The 6,044-nt window shown below is 41.1% G+C and overlaps 1 pseudogene; it reads right to left on the bottom strand.

The window, feature by feature from the left end:
- Positions 1 to 533: 533 nt before the first annotated feature.
- On the bottom strand, positions 534 to 1,832 carry LOC121041048 (mesoderm-specific transcript homolog protein-like; annotated as a pseudogene).
- Positions 1,833 to 6,044: the final 4,212 nt, after the last annotated feature.

Below are 6,044 nucleotides of genomic sequence, written 5' to 3'. Positions count from 1 at the left end.
ATATTTAGGAGTGCCTGGTGGCTCAGTTGGTTAAGTGGGTAAGCGTCTGATTTCAGCTCAGGTCATGATCTCACAGCTCGTGAGTTCAAGCCCTGGGTCAGGCTCTGCACTGACAGCTCAGAGCCTGGAGCCTGCTTCAGATTCTGTCTCTCTCTCTCTCTCTCTCTCTCTCTCTCTCTCTCTCTCTGCCTCTCCCCTGCTTGTGATTTCTCTCTCTCTCTCTCTCTCAAAAAAATAAACATTAAAAGAATAAAGTATACATATTCAAACCAAAATCTATGTCAACAAAATGCCTATAATTAAAAGCACCTGATGGAACGAAATACAAAGTTATGACAAGGGAGACTTACTCTCACTAAGCTGTGTTGCTTAGAGAAGTTACAAAAGGATGTGCCCTTAAAGCCATTCGAGGACGTGTAAGGAGACACCCTCTCCTCATTCTTTACCATAGGATTCCAACTGAGGATGGGCCAGAAATTAGCATTTTTAAATATTTCAGAAAAGTCCACAGAAGTGTTAAGACTTTTAAGAATGTCTCCCTATCTTTCTGTATCTGTGAGCAGTAGTGCTCATCAGAACTTCCTAACAGTGCAAAGGCAAAGGCAAGTGCATACATTCGCTCAGATGTTGGAAGAATGGGAGGTGAACTGTTAGGGCCATCCTTAGCTGGAGCTTCTGTGGGTTTTTTACTATATGTTGATCACCAGTGAGTCAGGTGAACTGTTGTGAGAGAAAGTGTTTGGTGGCCAAGACTTCTTCTGGGCATTTCTTTCTAAGTGGAATACACAGCAGGTAAGGGAGTAGGGGAGGTAATACAGGGAATCTACTCTTTGCAGCTCAGAAGGAGTTGAGGAAGCCCATACAGGCAGTCAGGAAGCCCAGGGGATCCTCTAGCTGTGGATAGTGGCTAACGTGGTCATCCAGAATCGACACTGTGGTGTTTTCCTGTACAGCTCCAAAAACTCTGGATAGGGGACTTACGGGATCCAATGGTCCATAGATAAAATGAATGGGGACAGTTAGAGAAGCCAGAGCTCCCATCCAGTATCTTCTAAACGTCTTCCTCAGGTTGATGTACTGTAAAAGACTGTCGATAACTAAGCTTCCATCATTGTGGCAGATCCCTGCCCACATGTCCCATGGCTCACTCTTAGAGAGGCGGGTGTACACCCTAAAGACTGGGATGAGACCTCAAGAGAATACAAAGAAGTTCATCAATCGTGTGAGGATGGGTGACATCATGCCTCCCTCTTTGAGAAACTTTTGGAGAAGGAGAGGACGGTAAGTCTCAGGAAATATACCTTCCATTTGACAGATAGAGACTCCTTATGGTAAGGCTACCAAATTGATTCTGCCTGAACCTACAAAGCAGCTCCTGAGCAACGATATCTCCATAATCATGAGACAAAAGGTTGATCCTGTGGTTCTGGAACCCCAGGTACCACAAAAGTGCCTCCACAATGCTGGCCTGCTCAAACATGGAATAATAATGTGGTCTCAATTTGTTACTGAAGCCAAAGCCCACGAAATCAAGGGCAATCACTTGATGAAAACTTAGGGTTTCCCAAATCCTCTACTAATCATGGCCGGAATGTTAGAAGGCCATGTAAAAGCACAACTATCTCAGGACTTCCAACCACACCAGAAGAGTCTTGGTAGAAGATGCGCAATCCCTTGTAGGTGAAAAATTTGCCTGACAACTTCCAGGAGTAAAGAGCAGGAGAAAGCTGGGGGTGGGGTAGGGGACGGGGGAGGGGTGGGATATGCAGACAGGCTGCGAGCAAGGGCACAGCCAATAGCCCAAACTGAACCCACCACTCCCTCATCCTCATCAGGTGAGACCGGGACTACAAGGCTCCATGTTTGGGGGAAATGGTTGTGCATGTGTTCCAAATACATTTTAGAATCAGTTTGTTGATTTTTACAACACAAGGAGAAAGGCTGTTGAGATTTTGTTTAACAATATTGACCTTCCCATCCATGAGCATGGTCTGTCTCTTCATTTAATTTTCCTTAACTTTTCTCAGCACTCAAAAATTTTCTTTTACATGTACAGCTCTTGCACATATTTGATTAACTTTATTACTATTTCATGTTTTTAAATCTATTGTAGGTGGTATTACTAACATCTTCAATTTCCAGTAGTTTGTTACTGGTAATTAGTAAAACTTATTTTTTGTATTGATCTTGTATCCCGAAACCTAGCTAAACTCACATATTTGTTGTAGTAACTGTTTTTGGTTTTGATTCCTTACAATTTTCTATGTAGAGATTATGCTGTTTGTAACTAAAGACATTTTAAAATTTCTTCCTTTACGATCTATATACTTTTATTTATTTTTTTGTCTTAAGGCACAGGCCAGTACCTCCAATACAATGGTGAAAAGAAGTTGTAAAAATGGACATTCTTGCTTTCTTCCCAATCTTAGTGTGGGAGCCTTCAATCTTTCACCATTACAATGATGTTGGCTGTGGTTGTTGTTGTTGTTGTTGTTTTGTAGGTAAGGTTTGTCAGATTGAGGAAGTTCCCTTCTATTCCTAGTTTGCTGAAATTTTTTTTATGATGGATGAATGTTGAATTTTATAAATGATTTTTTTACATGTATTAAGACATGATTTTACTCTTTTAGTCTGTTGAGATTGTGAATTACCAACTGACTGTGAATGTTGAACCAACCTCACCTTCCTGGAATATATCCAAGTGGGTCATTCATATATCATCCTCTTTATGTATTTCTGGATTCAATTTGCCATTATTTTGTGATTGTGCTTTTGAGAAATATTGGTCTACAGTTTTCTTTTCTGTATTATCTGGTTTTTTTTGTTTTGTTTTGTTTTGTTTTTATATCTAGAACATTCTGGCCTCCTAGAATGAGTTGTGAAATATTCCCACTTTTATTTTGGGGGGAAAATTTAACAAAGAATAGGTGTTATTTCTTAAGTGTTTGGTAAAATTCACCAGTGAAGCTTTCTGAATCTGGAATCTATTTCTTTATAACAATAGGGCTATACAGATTACCCATTTCTTTTGGGTAGGGTTTGGTGTTTGGTGTTTTATTCTTTTGTAGTGGTCATCTTTACGTGAGACGTTGTCATATTATAACTTTTCTGATTTCCCAGTTGCTATTAGTGATATTTATTTATTCATACCATCTTTATTTACTATGCTATCTTTATTTTTGTCCATTTAATGGCTGGAATCAACAGATTACAATATAATTAATCTGGTAGACAATGAGCATGTGGTGGGGTTGGGGGGAAACTAGGTGATAGTGGCAAACAGAAGGCATGATAGACTTTGGACTAAAAATTCTATGTGGTGAAAGATAAGGATCTGCCTGATGACTTTGCCAGGAAAATTTGTCTCTTTTTTTTTTTTTTTTTAATTTTTTTTTTTTCAACGTTTGTTTATTTTTGGGACAGAGAGAGACAGAGCATGAACGGGGGAGGGGCAGAGAGAGAGGGAGACACAGAATCGGAAACAGGCTCCAGGCTCTGAGCCATCAGCCCAGAGCCCGACGCCGGGCTCGAACTCACTGACCGCAAGATCGTGACCTGGCTGAAGTCGGACGTTTAACCGACTGCGCCACCCAGGCGCCCCAAATTTGTCTCTTTTAAGTATTGGTGTTAAAAATGGGAAGGGTGGGGCGCCTAGGTGGCTCAGTGGGTTAAGCGCCCAACTCTTGATTTCAGTTCAGGTCATGAATTCAAGCCCCGCCTCGGGCTCTGCACTGAGAGCATGGAGTCTGCTTGGGACTCTCTCTCTCCTCTCTCTGCCCCTCCTGCGCGTGCACTCTCTTTCTCCCTTGAAATAAATAAACATTTAAAAAAATAAAAGAGGGAAGGAATAAAAGGGGGGGGAAGGGGAGAACTTGAAATAAAATCTCTGTGGGGCGCCTGGGTGGCGCAGTCGGTTAAGCGTCCGACTTCAGCCAGGTCACGATCTCGCCGTTGGTGAGTTCGAGCCCCGCGTCGGGCTCTGGGCTGATGGCTCAGAGCCTGGAGCCTGTTTCCGATTCTGTGTCTCCCTCTCTCTCTGCCCCTCCCCCGTTCATGCTCTGTCTCTCTCTGTCCCAAAAATAAATAAATGTTGAAAAAAATTTTTTTAAATAAAAAAAATAAAATAAAAAAAAATAAAATCTCTGCAACACTGGAAAAGCCAAAGGGAAAAATGGCAGGACTTACCAGCATGATGTCCACAGACTTACTTCTAAATAGATTTTTTTCAATGTATTTTATAAGAAATAAGACTTTCCTTTTATGTTTATTTTAGAATTGTTGGCACATACTGAAATGTAACAATTTCTTGATTGGGAATATTTTAAAACAAAACAAAGGAACCTAACCTTTCCCTTCAACTTCTATCCTTTGCTTTTGTTCAAATGTTGTAAATAACATTTGAAAATATTACAGCCACATTTGTTGGGATAGGTACTTTTAGTGACTTGAATGACCTATTTAAAAAGCAACTTACCTGAGGCCCCTGGGTGACTCAGTTAGTTGAGCAGCCAACTCTTGATTTCAGCTCAGGTCATGATCCCAGGGTTGTGGGATTGAGCCCCGCTTCAGGTTCTGTGCTGGGTGTAGAGCCTGCTTGATATTCTCTCTTTCTCTTTCTCTTTCTCTCTCTGCCCCTCTCCCCTGATCGTGTTCTGTTTCTCTCTCTAAAATTAAAAAAGAAAAAAAAAAAAAGCAACTTACCCTCCAAGCTACTTTTCCACTTAAAAATGTTTTCTTTGTTCATATTAAACTCTATACTGTTTTCCCAAGGACAATTTGTTTACAAGTACAGAATAACCTACTTAATTGACTTCGGCTTAATTTATTTACACATAAACTAGGCATTTTTTCCTACTATTGTCAACGTGTTATGTGAATATGATACATTGGTGAAGAGAGATTTAAGCCATTATATACAGGCAAACTGGTGATATTATATTGCTTTCCATTAGGTCAGGGCACGACCATTATAATTTTAACATGCTACATTAGCAGAAAAGGCCTGTATGTGTGACCAGTGTGCCTTCCAATGTGGAATGCGTATGGAGGTTGTCCCGTGGCTCAAGGAGGTGGCAGTTGTGCTATTCAGAGCTTGCCTTTTGTAGCCCTGCCACATGCCTTAGGTTAAAGTTAGTCTCACCCATGACTGCCAATCTCTAGCCTGGTTCACTGGGTACTGCTGCTTCTCAGAATTCCATGAGTAAGCCAGGGGTGCTGTTTGTTATTTACTAATAGGTATTTCTTCTGACTGCTCTGCTTACCACATCATCACACCAGGCCTTGACCTTTGTGAACTTCTCTGGAAAATCAAACATACCTAGAAGCTGCCCAGGCTTATGTATAAAAACATCATCAGTTGCTCTTTGGGAGGTTGTGGAGTGGGGCTTGGAAGGTGATTTGAATGAGAAGGAAACACAACTGCTCATCAAATCCAAGTTTTTTTTTTTGTTTTGAGAAAACACGAATCCCGAGAAGTTAAGGGGCTTGATCAAGGTCCCCTCTCCTGTGAAGCCTTTCTGGACTTCCCAAGGTGGTTGTAGGGGTGCTCCCCAGCTGTTTGCAAAACCAGTCTGCATTTCTCTATTACTCTTAACCCTTTGTTAGCATCATCAGTGATGTCCCTCTCACTTAACTGAGACCCTCTTAAGAGTGGGCTGGATTATATTTGTCTACAAGGCCTAGAGCATTTAAATACCCATGAACATTTATTGGGTGGGTGAGTCTCTCACATGCTGTCTACTAGGTACCATAGTTGTGAGGTCAGGCTCCAGAGATTAAGAAGAAATTCTAAAACAGCCAACTTCTTCTTGGTAACAGACCAGAGTCGGAAGGCTAAGCCATAGATTAAGGTGAGCATCTGGGGAAGATGAAAAGTCAAGGGATCCAGGGCAGAAAAGTGGTAAACACATTTGTTTCCTTACTTGTGGATGCATTCAATTCATTCATTCATTCATTCATTCATTCATTCATTCACTTTATACTGGGTATCTACTATGGGCCAGGAGCTTCTTTAGGCATTGGGGATAGAGTAGTGATTATAACAT

Source organism: Herpailurus yagouaroundi, unplaced genomic scaffold (genome assembly GCF_014898765.1).
Source record: "Herpailurus yagouaroundi ecotype Mexico unplaced genomic scaffold, PumYag 182, whole genome shotgun sequence".
NCBI lineage: Eukaryota > Metazoa > Chordata > Mammalia > Carnivora > Felidae > Herpailurus > Herpailurus yagouaroundi.
The sequence above is the reverse complement of the archived record's forward strand: the minus strand, read 5'-3'. Positions and strand labels throughout refer to the sequence as shown.